The 18579-nt window shown below is 46.3% G+C and overlaps 1 long non-coding RNA gene and 1 pseudogene across 1 annotated transcript; both read left to right on the forward strand.

Moving 5' to 3' along the window:
* Positions 1-1331: 1331 nt before the first annotated feature.
* On the forward strand, positions 1332-2501 carry LOC129135964 (uncharacterized). The gene is made up of 2 exons (XR_008537143.1): positions 1332-1418; positions 2244-2501. It is a non-coding gene; the product is annotated as an uncharacterized LOC129135964 (long non-coding RNA).
* A 2966-nt stretch (positions 2502-5467) lies between these two features.
* On the forward strand, positions 5468-8861 carry LOC744622 (hsc70-interacting protein-like; annotated as a pseudogene).
* Positions 8862-18579: the final 9718 nt, after the last annotated feature.

Below are 18579 nucleotides of genomic sequence, written 5' to 3' on the forward strand. Positions count from 1 at the left end.
AAGGCATTGTTATCACAGGATACAACTATTGCCCCCAAAGACCTTCCAATGGGGCCGGGCATGGTGGCTCATGCCTATAATCCTAGCACTTTGGGAGGCCAAGGTGGGTGGATTGTTTGAGCCCAGGAATTCGAGACCAGCCTGAGCAACATGGTGAAACACCTATCTCTACAAATTACACAAAAATTAGGCCAGTGTGGTGGCACAGGCCTGTAGTCCCAGCTACTTGGGAGGTTGATGTGGGAGGATTGCCTGAGCCTGGAAGGCAGAGGTTGCAGTGAGCTGAGGTCACACCACTGCACTCCAGCCTGGGCAACAGGGCAAAACTCTGTCTCAAAAAACAAACAAACAAACAAAAAAAACAAAAACAAAAAACTTTCCAGTTGGACAAGATATGGAGGTGGTTCTTGACCCTGTGTAGACCTAGGCTAATGTGTATGTTTGTGTTTTAGTTTTTAACAAAAAAGTTATATAAAAATAGAAAAAAGCATATAGAATAATGACATAAGGAAAGAAATATACAAAGAAAAATTTGTGTATAGCCGTATAATGTGTGTTTTAAGCTAAGTGTTAATACAAAGGAGTCAAAAAGGTTTTAAAATTTTTCAAAGTTTATTAGGTAAAAAAGTTACAGTAAGCTAAGGTTAATTTGTTATTGATGAAAGAAAAATATTGTTTATAAATTTATTGCAACCTAGGTGTACAGTGCTTATAAAGTCTACAGTAGTGCACAGTCTTAGGCCCTCACATTCACTCACCACTCGTTCACTGACTCACCCAGAGCAACTTCCAGTCCTGCAAGCTCCTTTCACGGTGAGTACCCTACACAAGTCTACCATCATTTATCTTTTATACTGTATTTTTACTATGCCTTTTCTATGTTTAGATAAGTTTACATACAAAAAACACTTACAATTGCCTGTGGCATTCTAGAGCTTACCATTGCCTATGTTACAATCGCCTATGGTATTCAGTACAGTAACATTCTGTACAGGTTTGTAGCCTAAGAGAGATAGGCTATACCATTCACCCTAGGTGTGTAGTAGGCTCTACCGTCTAGGTTTGTGCAAGTACACTCTATGATGTTTACACAATGGTGAAATCGCCTAACAATGAAATCGCCTAATGACACATTTCTCAGAACATATCCCCTTTGTTAAACAATGCAGGACTGTATACATATAAGCAATTAGAACAGTGTCTGGCACACAGTTTTGCTATTATTAGTATCATCGTTAACTTCTCTTCCCTATGAACATCTGAAAAACCCCTATCTTTTTTTGTTTATATTAACATATACACAATTCATGTCCTTCCCTGCAGAGAATGTGAGAGAATGAAGGCAAAGGGGGAATCAAAGCTGGAAAGGCAGAAACAAGCGACCCAAGGCGCCTGCTTGGCACCAAACGACTCCTCAGGTAAGCCCTAGCCAGCCCCCATCCCTACCCCCAGCTGGCCTGTGCTAATGGAATTCAGAAGGTAACACAATCCTCAGGCTCTGAATTCTTGGAGGATCCTGGCCAGGGGCTATGGGAGCTGGCAGGAGGCCGGGAGGCTGAGGGCTGTGATAAAGATCAAGTGCCCGCAGCCCTCCCGTCCCTTCCATCCCACCCGGGGCTGCCTCCTGAAGCCTGGCCTCAGTGCAGGTTTGCAGATTTTCTCTAACTGGCTGTCTGGCTTCCTGGAGAGAAAGTGTTCAAGCCCAGAGAGCCTCAGGAATGAGAGTCTAATCAGACCCATGTGTGGAGAAAACCTCTAGTCCTTTTTCTTAATTCTTGCTGCTTTCGTCCCCACCTGGGAAAAGACAGTAGCCCAATAGGGGAGGGCCTTTCCTATGGGGGGAAAGCTGGTGGTCAGGGTCCCCCTTCCCCCGCCCCCACATTTTCCCCCATGGCCGGGGCTTAGAGACTTCTCTGTCACCCTGCAGGGGAACGGGGATCCAGACAGGGCTTTTGCTCCTCCTCCCACCCCAGGATGAACCACAGTGAGAGTAACCACTGAAACACAAGATAGTTGGGACCTCTGGGTGTCAAACAAGAAGGAGGGTAGAAAACACAAAGAAGGCAAGAGACATAGTCCTTTTGGAGCCTCAGCCCCTGCCTAAGCTCCCTGTCTGGGGCAGAAACATGAGTCGCCCACAGGATACAAGAGAAATAAGACAGAAACTTTTTTTTTTTAACTCTGTACCTCAATGGATGCAAAGGGACAGAAACTTATGAGCAAAAATTGTTTGACTCTTACAGGATCCAAATTCCCGGCAAAGCACAAACAACCATGGCAAGAAACTGCTTGGAGCGCTTTCTGCCATCTTCTCACCAAGTTCAGGAGTCAGCACTTCTGAATGCGTCTCGTCTACACCATGCACCATATAGGCACTTCTACATACTGTCCATTCTCATTACTTAGGGTACTTACGCCCTACAAAATCACTGCAGACCTCGAACCTCTGGTCAGAACATTTTCATTAACCAATCAATACATAGCCTTGTTTTATGAGCTTCTATGAAGTATGTATCATTGATTCATTAACATTGAACTCACAGCCCACAACACTATCATTTCGGCCTGAACAAAGCTTATCTAACAGACTTCTTTTCTCAGTAAATCTCATCACAGTCTTCTTGTGCTTAGGAGCAGGAGACACCACTTCAGCGCTATGCTTGGGGACCATTTTAGACAGTGAAATCACCAAGAAAAAGCACAAAAAATGCCAAAATCATGGCACTAAATAGACTGCAAAAAGGGCATTTGTTTACAGCATGAGGGCTGAAAGAAGAAGGAAGAGCATGCCTTATCCAGCCTCAGCTGGGAACGTGATTTGAATTTCTGCTGCTCTGTGCATGTCTGCAAATGACCCCAAAAACACTGTAAATATTGATTTGAGGGTTACAAATACATTTTTGTGAGTAGGCAAATTTGCAAATACAGAGGTCACAACTAACAGGACCAACTGTACATTATCTCATTTACTTCTCCTAGCAATTCTATGTGGTAGGTATTATTATTATTATTATTATTATTATTATTATTATTATTATTTGTAGAGACAGAGTCTCGCTTTGTTCCCTAGGCTGATCTCAAACTCCTGGGCTCAAGCAATCCTCTCTCCTCAGCCTCCCAAAGTGCTGGGATTACAGGTGTGAGCCGCCGTGTCCAGCCTGTGGTGGGTATTATTATTCCAATTTTAAAGATTAGAAAACTTGGGAGCTGGACCCGGTGGCTCATGTCTGTAATCCAGTGACTCAGGAGGCTGAGCAGGAGGATCCCTTTAGCCTAGGATTTTGAGGCTGCAGTGAGTCCACCACTGTAGTCAAGCCAAGGTAACACAGTAAGACTCAGTTTCTAAAAAAAAAAAAGGTTGGAAAACGGAGGCTCAGAGGGGTTTATGTGATTTGTACAAGGTGGTATGGCTAACAAGTGGCATTTGTATGTCTCCCACATCAAGCTTAAGACCTTTCACTTGGATAAAACTCTACCAGAGAAGATCATCCTGCCTCAGTCAGTCTTTTACTCTGTTATCTATTTGCCATACCTAAATGGGCTTGTTCAGCTACTGCTGTGGGCTGGTGTGTTCTCTTTGATTTATCTGGGGGTGCTTATGGGGATGGGGAACTACAACCCTCTTCCTCTATCCCCAGATTGAACTCAGATCCTTGAGTAGAGAGAGGGCCTCTCCTGCTGTTTATTCCCCAGGAGCTCTGCAAGCAGAGTCTTGAGAAAAGCAGCCCCCATTGCTATCCTGTATTCAGCTACTGCTACAGGCTCACAGAGCAGGTCGTCTGGGGCAAGTGTGGGAGGGCTCAGGTAGGCTCTGCATCAAGTCATTCAACAGATGCAACAGATATTGGGCCCCTGCTATTTACTTAGTCCAATATCGAGCTTGCCTCGGGGACATTGTAAAGACATAGGAAACATCTCCACCCTGGTCTGCTTTCAAATAAGTTACCTGTGGTGTGGGAGATTAAGACGCAAACATCACAGACCAGCCAGAACCGTGCATGGTGCAGAGCTGAGCTCAGTGCAGCCTTCAGTGGGTAAGAGCATCCATGAGGGCTGGCGTGGGTCCTTCTTCATGGAGAAGGAGTTTTGAAGTGAACTCAAATAGTGAAAGGGATAGATAGAAGGAAGGAGGGGAGTTCAGGCATAGCTTGTGAGGAGATCAATGTGGCTAGAATCTGGGCTGCAAGCTCAGGACGGAGTTTAGCAGCAACAAAGAAACAATCCAGGAAAGAATCCATGAAGGTGCGGGAGATGACAGAGCTGTGACTAAGGGTTGGAGGCTGGAACTGCACAAGGCAGCACATTCTTGGTTACTCCTGAACAATGCTGAGTGGAGCGCAGAAAAAAATGATGCGGGTCCCTTGCCAGTCACGGTGGGGCTTCAGCCCCTTCCAATGCAGCCCGATAATAGGACATGCTACAGAGAAGCGGAAATGCCCTCTCAGGGGTTTTATCTTTATCCTCAGAGCCCCATAGCTGCCTTTACCTCCCCAATCCATTTTTTATACTCCCCATCTCCAATTGATTTCTCAACCCACCCAATCTGGCTTCTGTTCCATTTCTTTTCTTTTCTTTTTTTGAGACAGGGTCTCACTTTGTCATCCAGGCTGGAGTGCAGTGGCATGATCTCTGCTCACTATGGCCTCGACCTCCAAGACTCAAGCTATCCTCCTGCTTCAGCCTCCCAACTAGCTGGGACCACAGGCACACGTCACCATGCCTGGCTAATTTTTTGTTACTTTTTATAGAGATGTGGTCTTGCTATGTTGCCCAGACTGATCTCAAACTCCTGGGCTCAAGCAATCCTCCTGCCTCAGCCTCCCAAAGTGCTGGGATTATAGGCATGAGCCATCATGCTTGGTCCCCATTTCTTATAAAAGCCATTTTCATGAAGATCACCATTGACCTTCAAGTGACTATGTCCAAGGCATATTTTTTTTCAGTCTTCAACTAACTGGATAGTTCCCTTCTAGAATGTAATAATCATGAAGTCAAGGAATTTTGCATTCATTAGTACAGTCCCAGAACCTAGAACAGTCTGGTATAAGTGCCTGATAAATACAGTAGGTGTCTGATAAATACTCAGTGAATAAATGAGTGAACTTTCTTTCCGTGGCTTCTGTGATGCCATGCTCTCTGATTTTCCTTCTACTCCCTGTCTGCTTCTTCTCTGCTTTTTTTTTTTTAGACTCTTCTTCTTTATCATGTAAGATAACTCCAAACCTCCATCCTAGGCACTCTCCTCTTCTCATCCATATTGTTTTTGTTTGGGACACCTTATTTGTTACCACCATCTGTGGCTCATAGTATTGTCCAAGAATGGTCACACCTATATATTTATCCCATCCCACATACTCTTCTTAAAACATAACTGTCACTCTTCCACCAAGAAGTAGGGTCTAAGTTTCCTCCCCTTGAATCTTCCTGGCAGCTTATGACTTCTTTGGTCAAATGGAAGTAACGCTGTATGAATTTGAAGGTTAGGTCATATGAAGAATTCAGTTTCTACTTGGATCTTTCTCTTGGGTTTCTTGATTTTAGAAGCAATCCATCCTGTGCTGAGGAAGCCCAGGCCACGTCGAGAGGCCATATGTGGGTGTTGGCAGCCAACGACTCTAGCTAAGCTCTCAGCCAGCAGCCAACATTAATATATAGGCCAGGCGTGGTGGCTCACGCCTGTAATCCCAGCACTTCGGGAGGCCAAGGTGGGCAGATCACGAGGTCAGGAGTTCAAGACCAGCCTGGCCAATATGGTGAAACCCCATCTCTACTAAAAACACAAAAAATTAGCTGGGTATGCTGGCGGGCACCTGTAGTCTCAGCTACTCGGGAGGCTGAGGCTGAAGAACCAATCACTGGAACCCAGGAGGTAGAGCTTGCAGTGAGCCGAGATCGCACCACTGCACTCCAGCCTGGGCGACAGAGCGAGACTCTGTCTCAAAATAAATAAATAAATTAATTAATTAAATAAAAGAAAGAAAAAAAATATATAGTTTCAGGTCCCAGCCATTGAGTCTCCCAGCTGAGACCTCAGACACTGTAGAACAAAGTCATCCCCTCCATGCACTGTCCAAAGTCTCAATACAACAAAACCGTAAGAGATAATAAATGGCTGTTGTTTGAAGTCACCAAGTGTTGAGGTAATTTGTTACCTGGTGATAGACACCCACTATACCATCTGTATGCCGATATTCTCTAAATGTATATTTCCAACGCAGTCTTCTCCTTTGATCTCTGGATCCATATATCGAATTGCCTGCTCAGCATCTCCACTTGGATGTCTCAAGGGAGCTGTGATCTCACCACGACGAAAACTGAACTCTAATTTTCCCAGAGGTCTGATCTTTTTCCACTGTTTTCTTTCTTAATAAATGGCTCTACCTTCCAACCATTTTCTGAATCCAGAAATTTAGGAATCCGTCCTTAACCCTTTCTTTTCCCCACTGGTCCACAAGAAATCCATCAATAAATTTGGTCAATTTTACCTTTTAAATGTCTCTCTCTCTCTCTTTTTTTTTTTTTTTTTTTTTTTTTTGAGACAGAGTCTTGCTCTGTCTCCCAGGCTGGAGTGCAGTGGCATGATCTCAGCTCACTGCAATCTTCACCTCCCAGGTTCAAGCAATTCTCCTGCCTCAGCCTCCTGAGGAGCTGGGATTACAGCACGTGCCACCACACCTGGCTAATTTTTGTATTTTTAGTAGAGACAGAGTTTTGCCATGTTGCCCAGGCTGGTCTCGAACTCCTGGCCTCAAGCAGTCTACCTGCCTTGGCCTCCCGAAGTACTGGGACTCCAGGCCTGAGCCACGGTGTCTGGCCAAATGTATCTTAAATCTCACAATCTCTCTACATTCCCACCTTCGCCCTGATCCAACCCACCATCACACCTCACCTGCTTGTACCCCTGCAGTAGTTTCTTGTCTTCCCAAATCTAGCCTGCTTCTCTCCACTTTGTTCTTCACACTGCAATCAAAATGATCCTTATTTGGAAATTAGCTGGGCGTGGTGGCCTGTGCCTGTAATCCCAGCTACTCGGGAGGCTGAGGCAGGAGAATCTCTTGAACCCGGGAGGCAGAGGCTGCAGTGAGCCGAGATCGCACCATTGCACTCCAGCCTGAGTGATAGAGCGAGACTCTGTTTCAAAAAAAAAGAAAAAAAAAAGCCCCTTTCTGCGCAGTCACGCGGAGCCAGAGCCTGGAACCGGGCTGCAGCCCCTCAGCTTCGCCGACCGCCTCCGGACCACGGACCCCCACAAAGTGAATGAACTTCGGGCCTTTGTGAAAATGTGTAAACAGGATCCGAGTGTTCCATACACCAAGGAAATGCGCTTCCTGAGAGAGTGGGTGGAGAGCATGGCGGGTAAAGTACCACCTGCTACTCAGAAAGCTAAATCAGAAGAAAATACCAAGGAAGAAAAACCTGACAGTAAGAAGGTGGAGGAAGACTTAAAGGCAGACGAACCATCAAGTGAGGAAAGTGATCTAGAAATTGATAATGAAGGTGTGATTGAACCAGACACTGATGCCCCTCAAGAAATGGGAGATAAAAATGTAGAGATAGCAGAGGAGATGATAGATCAGGCAAATGATAAGAAAGTGGCTGCTATTGAGCCCTAAATGATGGTAAACTGCAGAAAGCCATTGATTTATTCACAGATGCCATCAAGCTGAATCCTTGCTTGGCCATTTTGTATGCCAAGAGGGCCAGTGTCTTCGTCAAATTACAGAAGCCAAATGCTGCCATCTGAGACTGTGACAGAGCCATTGAAATAAATCCCGATTCAGCTCAGCCTTACAAGTGGCGAGGGAAAGCACGCAAACTTCTTCTTCTTTTTTTTTTTTTTTGAGTCGGATTCTTGCTCTGTAGCCCAGGCTGGAGTGCAGTGGCACAATCTCGACTCACTGCAAGCTCCACCTCCCGGGTTCACGCCATTCTCCTGCCTGAGCCTCCGGAATAGCTGAGACTACAGGCGCCCGCCATCACCCCGGGCTAATTTTTTTGTTTTTTGTTTTGTTTTGTTTTGTTTTGTTTTTTGAGACGGAGTCTCGCTCTGTCGCCCAAGCTGGAGTGCAGTGGCGCAATCTCTGCTCACTGCAACCTCCGCCTCTCGGGTTCATGCCATTCTCCTGCCTCAGCCTCCCAAGTAGCTGGGACTACAGGCGCCGGCCACCACGCCCGGCTAATTTTTTGTATTTGAAGTAGAGACGGGTTTTCACCATGTTAGCCAGGATGGTCTCGATCTTCTGACCTCGTGATCCGCCCATCTCGGCCTCCCTAAGGGCTGGGATTACAGGCGTGAGCCACCGCGCCCGGCGGGAAAACACACAGACTTCTAGGCCGCTGAGAAGAAGCAGCCCATGATCTTGCTCTTGCCTGTAAATTGGATTATGATGAAGATGTTAGTGCAATGCTAAAAGAAGTTCAACCTAGGGCACAGACAATTGCAGAACACTGGAGAAAGTATGAGCGAAAACGTGAAGAGCGAGAGATCAAAGAAAGAATAGAAAGAGTTAAGAAGGCTCGAGAAGAGCATGAGAGAGCCCAGAGGGAGGAAGAAGACAGACGACAGTCAGGAGCTCAGTATGGCTCTTTTCCAGGTGGCTTTCCTGGGGGAATGCCTGGTAATTTTCCCGGAGGAATGCCTGGAATGGGAGGGGGCATGCCTGGAATGAATGGCCAGAATGCCTGGAATCAATGAAATTCTTGGTCATCCAGAGGTTCTTGCAGCCATGCAGGATCCAGAAGTTATGGCAGCCTTCCAGGATGTGGCTCAGCACCTAGCAAATATGTCACAATACCAGAACAACCCAAAGTTTATGAATCTTATCAGTAAATTGTCAGCCAAATTTGGAGGTCAAGCATAATGCCCTTCTGATAAATAAAGCCCTTGCTGAAGGGAAAGCAACCTACATCACCTTATGGATGTCGCAATGATACAAACCAGTGTACCTCTGACCTTCTCATCAAGAGAGCTGAGGTGCTTTGAAGATAATCCCTACCCCTCTCCCCCAGTGCAGCTGAAGCATGTACAGTGGTTTGCCATTAGGGTATTCATTCAGATAATGTTTTCCTACTAGGAATTACAAACTTTAAACACTTAAAAAAAAAAAAAAAACACATCCTTGTTTGGGACACCTGAATGAATTTTCCTTGCTCGTAAGACCAAGACAAAAATCCTTAACATGAGCAAACCCTACGAGATTCGGCCCTTGCCTAACCTCTCAAAATCCCTGCTGTCCTCCCCTGGATCTCTGCTCTGCACTCCACTGTGACAGTTCCTGGATTGCACTGAGCTTCTCCCCACAGAGGGATGTGCAGACATGGTTACTATTCTCGGGAAATCTCTTCTGCCCCCTGTCTTTTACCAAGCTAATTTTCATGCATTCTTCAGAACTTAGCTCAACCAAGGAAACCCTTCCTGACTCTCCCTCACCTTCTTTGTAATGTCTTCTGTAATATACTGTCACTGCTCCATGTGCTTTTAAATCCCAGCCTGTCTCTGTCTTTAATTGCACATCATCCATGAGACTATTTGATTAGTGTCTCCCTTACAAGACTGAAAGCTCCAGGTCGGCAGAAACCACATGTCTGTTATGTCCCTTACACCACGCACAGGCATTCCGTAAATATCTATTGCTTATGGAATGAATGAACGAAGGTGTGAATCCAAAGTGAGTAACAGAGCAGCAAGTTCCAGCCTTGAGGCCCAGGACCGCATTTCTCAGTTTCATGAACCCAATACACTGGGGAGAGCCTGTTGTGAACCACACAGCACCCTCTTCTTTCTCCAGAAGATACATTTTCTTTTTAACAGAATATAAATTTTCTTCATGTTTCACATTCCACACCCCAGTGTCAGTGTGGGGATAGGGGTGAGGGATGTCAATTAAATTAATCATGGCAATCCCCTCACCCAGGATTGATTGAGGAATAGGCATGGAACACAAGGCTAGTGAGACATGAAAGGAATTTGAGTTTTATAAAGGGACAGGAAGATGCTCTTGGGTGAGGATGTGATACTTGGAGCCACTGTAGTCTCTTGTGGCCCTGAGGGAACAAAGGCCGAATACATGGCAGAGGCAAAGGCTCCTGGTGGGGAGAACCCACCTCCTCAATGAACACATAAAATGACCACCCTTGAAACTGCTTATTGTATGGAACAATAAATTGTTTCTTATTGGTTTAAGCCAGGGTTTCTCAACATCACCACTGACACTTTGGGCCACATAATACTTTGTTGTGGGCAGCTGTGCATTATGCGTGGTCCTGTGCATTGTGGTATGTTGAGAAGCATCACTGGCCACTACCCACTAGATACCAGTATGACCATCCCCCACATCCCAGTTGTGACAACCACAAATGTCTTCAGACCTTGTGAAATGTCCCCTGGGGAGTAAAATTGCCCCCAGTTGAGAATGACTAGTATAAGCCAACTGAACTAAATTTTCTATTACTTGCAGCCAAAAGCAGCTTAACTGATACAGTACCTTTTCAACTTAGTTTACCCATAGCAATCTCTTTTTACCACACCCACATCTGCCTCTAGCACCAGAGCTGCTCATAGACCCATTCACACAATTACATCTTCCCACCAACCCCATTCAATCATAGCCTTCCTACTCCTGCTTTACCACTCACTTCCCCAGCCCCAGCTCCAACCATCTCTGCCTCCCCCATCTCCTGCCACTTGCTGTGAGAGCTGATGGCAATGCTGTCAGTTACTTGCTCTTGCTCTAACATCGCTCTTTGCTACTTCTGCTCCTCATCAGAAGGAGGTCAATAGAAGCTTCCTTCAAACTTCCCCTGCCAAGGCTCTTTCTCCACCCCTCTATTCCCACTTCACTAATTTCATCTATCCATCCATTTATCCATCCATCCATCCATTATTCAACATTTATTTTGTACACTTACTATGTGCTTGGAGCTACAATAGGCACTGGATAGTGAATGGATTCAGATATAGAACTTGTCCTTAAAGAGCATTCAGTCTGGCTAAGAAGACAGTTCACTAAGCCAATGACAAGTACTATATAAGTGTTGAAGATATCTGACCTACTATGAAAAGAAAAAAAAAAGGAATTTTCACACCTTGAGTGGCCCACACATTTAATTAGGTACTCAAGATAATGGAAAAAGTGGTCTTTACCTATTCATGGAGCAAGTCTGGCAAAACTGTATCTGCCAATGTGGTTAGTCCACTTCCAGTAACTGGATGCATTTGGGAGAAGGGAGAGGGCCTAAGAAGAACTGTGTTCTGTTAAGTCAGACTTTTTTTCCCCTGTGGACTTTTCTCCAACTGGTCTGAATTAGTGAGGTCTAACTGTTTCTATTTAAGAAAAGGCAACAAAATCTTGAGGGCGTGCCTCCAAAAATCTTGCCAAAAGACACACATGCACGCACACGCACACGCACACACACACAGGCACACATCACCACCACCACCAACTCCATCATCCACACACTCTGCCCTCAGGACAGGGACACACAGTGACACACACTGTCAGGCAGTTAAGGAAAAAGCAGAAATTGGGCATCCGTTCAAACAGCTTGAAGTTAAGAGATGGAAGATGGCTGCCGGGAGGGCAGAGCAGAGAGGGGCTTTGGTAAAGGAACCACTCCAAGCACAACAGAAAAGGTCTCGCCTGAAGATTCTGGATTTCCTCTTTGGTTCTTTCAAAGAATGAGTCTCTGGTTCTATTTGGCTGGGGGACCAGCACTTGTGGGGTGTGGCCTTGAGCTCCCTCTTCCCCTGCACAGTAACGCTATTGTTCGGTAACTGCGGCCAATTTATGGAAAGAGGTGGAATGTTTATGTAACTGACTCTGCTTTAGACAAGACGTTTGAAAGCGGAAAAAAATGACGGATGGAAGGAGGCCAGTCCAAACACGGTTTTTCTTCCTTTCTGGACACAGATGTTGGAAAAATGAGGAGAAGGAAGGAGGGAGGGAGAGAAGAAAGTCAGGGTCTGAGAAGAAGTGCCAAAGTCCAAGCTGGCCAGAGACAGCCAGAGTCTGTCTTTGAGGCCAGGGGCAGAGCCTTGGAGCAGAACCTCCGTTTTTGGAAGCTGCTGTTTTAATTAAATAGGTCAACCCAATCAGGACAGCTCTGGTGTGGGGTCTGGATCTCATTAGCCTAACATGGGTGGGGTGGGGCTGGCCCGGGGGAGTGGATCCCTTGGTGTGTCTGTAGTGGGGGGCAGCCTGAGATGAGGGAACTTCTTTACTGCTTCCCCCAAAGCCAAGCCCCAGGCAGCTGGAGCTGCCAGGAGGGGCAGACCACAGATGGAGAATGCGCTTCATTAAGCACGAGTCAGTCTGCTCTGCAGCCTGGAGGCCCAGGCAGACTGGAAAAATCAGAACTGCTTTGAAAGGGAGTCACAGGAACAAATCTCACCCCTTCACCCAGCCCAGGTGCGGGGTAGTTAGGAGAACAAGATCCATACCTACACTTTCCCTTGGACCTAAGTTGGGCACTGAAGGCAAAGGCAGAAGTAAAGAGAAGATGACATGATTGTCTTCCAGGTTACAGGACTCCTGTCCTTGGGAGCTTCATCTGATAGGGGAGACTGGTTCCTGCCATTAGAGACCCCTAGTTTGATGGGGGAAGAACTCAATCCTGCACTTGGGGATACCTAGTAGATAGCCCCTAACCCTGGGATCCCTAGTCTGGTGGGAAAGGCAGGACTGTAGTAAACGAAATAATCAAACTCATACAGAATTGGCATGTAAGCAGGTTCAGTGAGTTTTATGCAATGTGGGGACATCATATACTAAAGGACTTATATTTACAGTGAATCAGTGTTAGGGATGGTTCCTAGAGGAGGAAAGTTTTGAGCAATAAGATGGCCGTGGCTTGGCTAGGACCGTAGCCTGTGTGTGAGCATCTGTGATTATGCATTCTTGATTCTTAGGGGACAGGACTTAGGAGCCCATGTCCCCAGAGGTCTCAGTTCAACTGGCTGGGGGTGGTGAGGTAGGGCCTGGAGGTCCGACCTCTCAAAATAGGAGAATAAAGACAAATCAGCTGACCACCTAGTTTTCCCCAAGGGCTGGCTGGGTCAGGTTGCAATTTTGTTTCTGTCAGCACATCCCAGAAGCCAGGGACTGTCAGGTGTCCCCCAAGATTAAGATGACTATATAATTTATCATTTAAATGAGGACTTTGGAGACGGTAGGTGTGTTATTAATCATTATGCTGGACCCATAGGCATAAACCAGGCCTGTTCCAGATAAACCAGGACATTTAGCCTCCCTTCCTTCTAAGATCTTTAAGGGCCTGTGTGTGTGTGTGTGTAGCTGAGGGTTATGAGAAACTGAAGGATTAGCTTCAAATATTCTCCTCAACACCCCAATTCTACTTGATTTTTAGAGAAATGTGATTATTATGGTAAATAAAACATGTATGTATACAATGTGTGCTTATAAATAGTATATGTGTGTATATATATATATATTTCTAGATAGATGATAAGAGATATATACACATATAATACAGAAGTCAATGAATTTTTTAAAAATTTGTTGAAATTAGGCCAGGTGTGGGGCCTGTAATCCTAGCACTTTAGGGGGCTGAGGCAGGAGGATCCCTTAAGACTGGGAGTTTGAAACCAGCCTGGGTAACATGGTGAAACCCCATCTCTACAAAAAAATTTTTAAAATTAGCCGGGTGTCGTGGCGTATGCCTGCAGTCCCAGCTACTTGGGAGACTGAGGTGGGAGGATTGCTTGAGCCTAGAAGGTCCAGGCTGCAGTGAGCCATGATCACACCACTGCACTCCAGCCTGGGTGACAGAGTGAGACACTGTCTCAAAAAAAAATTAAGTTAAAATGAGAGACATCAAAATACAGTTGTTATAGCAAGTCTCCTGGGACTATGTCCCCAGCATCTCAAGGGGCACTATCATAGACGTATTCATGGCTGCCCAAATGTTTTCAACACCCTCTTGATATTTTGATAGTCTTTCAAGGATGCATCCTACCTTTCCAATGAAAACTAAAACAAAAGAAAACTGCCCTTATTTTTTCATTTCTGTTGCTGCTAGGGGTGCTAGTCGCACCAATCTGAGCTAATCTTTGTCTCTGAACAGAGTTACCTAGGGACAGGGACATGGCAGGAAGGGGTCCTCCCTTTTTGCTGGCACCAGATCACAGCAGGCACAGAATGGGTTAGAACTGGCAACTTCCTGCTCCTGACGGAGGCAGCTGCTCCCCTGGCAGCCAGATCTGCAGTGTGGCTCTGGGAGTCATCCTGGAAGCTCAGACTCTAGTCTGTTTTTCAGCCCTCTTAATATCCTTACTGAATCCCCTCATGCTTAAACCAGATGGGGAGGATTCCAGGTTTTTATATTTGCTTTGTTTTACAAAGAAGGACCCTGATCAATTCAGAGGATGCAAGGGCAAAGTTCGAGGAGACTCGTTACCTACAGTGTGAGGGATGGGGAAATTTAGCCCCAGAGGATGAAACGGCTGCATAAAACAAAACCATCCCATCTATCCAGTGCCCAGCCCCAGCCTCTTTGAACAACCACTTGCTGTCTTCTGTTCTTCCCTCTTCCTCCCCTCCCCTGCCCCATCTCTGGAGCTCCATCACATTTCATGTCCTTGCTTCCTCATACTGTTCCTCAGAAGTAGGGAGGTCAGGGAATGCTTCTCTCTGGAATGTAAAATGCTACTCTGGAAGGTAAAATGATGTGCAGAGAGTGCGGGATAGTTGTGCAGCTGGCTAGTGGTGGAGCTGGGATGACACATCCATTCTTAATCTGGATCTCATTGTGTAGGGGCTTGGTGTTTCCCAAGCTAGGGCTCCCTGGAGCCAGGAGCAGCTCAGGCATCTGTAAACCTCATTATAATTGGTGTATAGTGAAAGGGCAGACTGACTCAGATTTCAAGTCCCACTTCCGCTCTGAGGCTAGTCCTGGGCAAATCACTGGCCATCTTTCGGCTTCATTTACCTCATCTGTCAAATGAAGAGGTTGGTCTAGATCACAAATTCTTAACCTTTTGGGTGTCATAGACTTCCTTAAAAATCTGATCTTTGGGCCATGTCGGGGGGCTCACGCCTGTAATCCTAGCACTTTGGGAGGCGGAGGCAGGCAGATTGCCTGAGCTCAGGAGTTCGAGACCAGACTGGGCAACATGGTGAAACCCCGTCTCTACTAAAATACAAAAAAATAAATAAATAAAATTAGCTGGGACTGGCAGTGTGTGCCTGTAGTCCCAGCTGCTTGGGAGACTGAAGCAAGAGAATTGCTGGAACCCAGTAGGCAGAGGTTGCAGTGAGCTGAGATCACCCCACTGTACTCCAGTCCAGGTGACAAAGTGAGACTCTGACTAGAAAAAAAAAATCTGATCTTTGGCCAGGTGCAGTGGCACACACCTGTAATCCCAGCACTTTGGAAGGCCGAGGCAGGTGGACTGCTTGAGGTCAGGAGTTTGAGACCAGCCTGGCCAACATGGCAAAACCCTGTCTCTACTAAGAATATAAAAATTAGCTGGGCGTGACGGCGCAGCCTGTGATCCCAGCTACTCGGGAGGCTGAAGCAGAAGAATCACTTGAATCCAGGAAGCAGAGGCTGTGGTGAGCTGAGATCGTGCCACTGCACTCCAGCCTGGGCAACAGAGCAAGACTCTTGAAAAAAAAAATCTGATCTTTTTCCTTCATCCCCAGTCCCTCCCTCTAAAAACTGTACAGACAATATTTTCTATAAAATTTCAAGGGGGTCATGGACTGTTTAAAGTCCATTATTCAGTAAGAGGATTCAAAGCTTTTTTTTTAATCAGACTCCCAAAGGGATCTATGACCCCCGAATTATAAGAGCCCTGCTCTAAGGTCAGCTTGAGCAATGATTCTGGAGAGCTCTTTGAAAAAGCCTGCCTGCTGATCTTGGCTCTGCCCCTGGAAAGAGTGTTTCCCTTCATTGAGCCACAGTTTTCTCACCTATAAAATAAGGATAACAATACCTGTCCTGCCAACACTATAGAATTGTTGGGAGAATTACACCGTAATAGAGGTGAAAGTTTTTTGTAAACTGTAAAGTGTTGTATAAGAGTGATCAATCAGCCAGCTCCCTTCCTCTTTCTAAAGCCTGAGGGATTGTGGCAACATCAGGCTAGAGCTGGCAGAGTTCCTGGTACCACACAAGGGCCTGAGAACTGGACCCCAGTAATGTTGTCTCTTACAAATGGGTGACTCTCACCCTCCCATGGGACCTTATTGAGGCTTCATCCTGTTGCACTGTTCCAGGCCCATAAACAGCACTTCCACTGGAGCTCTTTGCTGTCTGCAGCGCCCTCTTCTACTCAGCATGCTGACCGAGCCTGCCCACTGTCTGGAACAGTCACGTGCTCATTCATCCACTGCTATTCCACAAGGTAGCAGACAGCAGTCAAGGAAGTAGGACGGGCATGGTGAGTACAGTATCATCTGTCCCAGCCTGTGGTCCACTCCGTGACACTCCTAATTTCTTAGGCCACATGTCTAAATGTGAGGTTCAGAAAGCATGAACCTAGGACTCACTCCCCTTGGGATCTGTCAGATTGAGGGCATGCAGAGACGGGCATCTGCAGCTTGAGAAGGAGCCAGGATACACACTCACACACATACACACACAGTTGCAATCGCCCAGGAAGGGCCTGTCTGTCACAGGCCTGGCCTGGCCTGCATGGCACCGAGGTGCTACATCAAAGGAGAGCGGTGGAGTCGGCGATTACTCGGGCATGTGGCTCACCTTCCTGCCAGTATTTTCCCTGACAAGACTTTACTTGCCACCCACATTTTCCTCTCTGGTAACAGAGAGGATTAAAGGCTCCTCAGTCTGCTTCTAACTAAAGCCCTCACCACTCCAGAAACTACTGGAGCTACTGTCTGCAACTCCTCCTTTCCCCCAACCTGCCTCCCCTGTCCTTGACTCTGCCACTCTAGGATAGCCCCACACAACCCTCTCTGGGCCGTGGGGATGATGCTGGAGGGTGTAGACCAGAGCCGGCCAGCCCCAAAATGTTGACCCTCTGGTGCCGGGGAGTTTTCACTGAGCAGTCCCTGGGAGTGAACTAGGGGGATGGGCTAAGGGTCCCCAAGAAGCAAGAACATGGTGCCCAGAGGGCCCAGAGGAGAGGGGATGTGGTTGTGAGCCAGATGGGAGCTGCGTGATTCCCTGTACAAGGGATCACGGAGATCCAGGCCTTGACTTGTCCAATATGGTAGCCACTAGCAGTATGTGGCTATTGAGCATTGAAATGTGTCTTGTCCTAATTGATATGTGTTGTCATTGTAAACTAGACACCAGATTTCAGACTTAGTACAAGACAAAAAAGAATGTAAAATATCTCAGTCAAAATGTTTGTATTGATTACATGTTAAAATGACAATAATTTGTGTATATTTGGGTTAAATAAAATATATTATTTAAATGTTTTATAATTTAAAACTTTTTTTTATTTTTTAAAAATTAAGGGACTGGGTGTGGTGGCTCATGCCTATAATTCCAGCACTTTGGGAGGCTGAGGCGAGAGGATTGCTTGAGTCCAGGAGTTCAAGACCAGCCTGGGCAACATAGTGAGACCTTGTCTCTATTTAAAAAAATTAAAAAAAAAAAGTGCAGTGGTATAATCACAACTCACTGCAGCCTCGACCTCCTGGGCTCAAAAGATCCTCCCTGCTTAGCCTCCTTGAGTAGCTGGAACTACAGATGTGCAACGCCACACCTGGCTAATTTTTAATTTTTAGTAGAGACAAGGTCTCCCTGTGTTGCCCAGTTTGGTCTCGAACTCCTGGGCTCAAGTGATTCTCCAGCCTCAGCCTCCCAAAGTGCTGTGATTACAGGTGGGAGCCACCACGCCCAGCCTTTATTATTAAAATTAATGTCACTGTTTTTTTAACGAACTTTTTTTTTTAATGTGACTACTAGAAAATTGAAAATGACATTCATGATTCGCATTGAATTTTTATTGAGCAGTGCTGGTCTAACAGAAGTAAAGGGTTCCCCACAGGGGGATCAGCCACGGAGAGGGGACCAGTGAGAGAGAGCCTGCTGTGCCCACTTTGAAGTCTTCTCTACCATCAGTCTTGTTCAGCTGGGAACAGGAGCCTCTGAACAGCTTGCCTGACAATGAGACTGACCGGGAGCTAGAACTAAAGCTCCTGACCCCATTCTAATGCTCTGTTCTCTCAAGACAGGGCCCCTCATTCCCTCATACCTGGGGCTGGGTTGATGATTTGTGGCTTACGGTGTAGGGGAGGGGGAAGGTACCCCCAGGACTCTGGGCATCTGTCTAGGGGACCTTCACTGCTGGACTCACCGAAGTTTTAGGGACCAGGACGTGGTGGTAGTACATGTTTCTTCCTGCCAGGAGCCCTTGTCACAGCCTGCAAGCTTAGAAAAGAGAGATGCCCCTTCCAATGTAGGGCATATTCTATTATTTATTAACCCCGAGGAGGCCTGCCCACGATGGCCTTCCAGCTGGTTAATTGGATTTCATGACAACTTTTTTAAAAGGAATGTTCTGAGGAGCAGTGTTGTGTCCTGCCCCAGGGGTCCTGTGAGGTTTCCTCCATCTCCTTGAAAACTCAGCCACTGCGGTATAAC

This window comes from Pan troglodytes, chromosome 1, assembly GCF_028858775.2.
Source record: "Pan troglodytes isolate AG18354 chromosome 1, NHGRI_mPanTro3-v2.0_pri, whole genome shotgun sequence".
Classification (NCBI taxonomy): Eukaryota; Metazoa; Chordata; class Mammalia; order Primates; family Hominidae; genus Pan; species Pan troglodytes.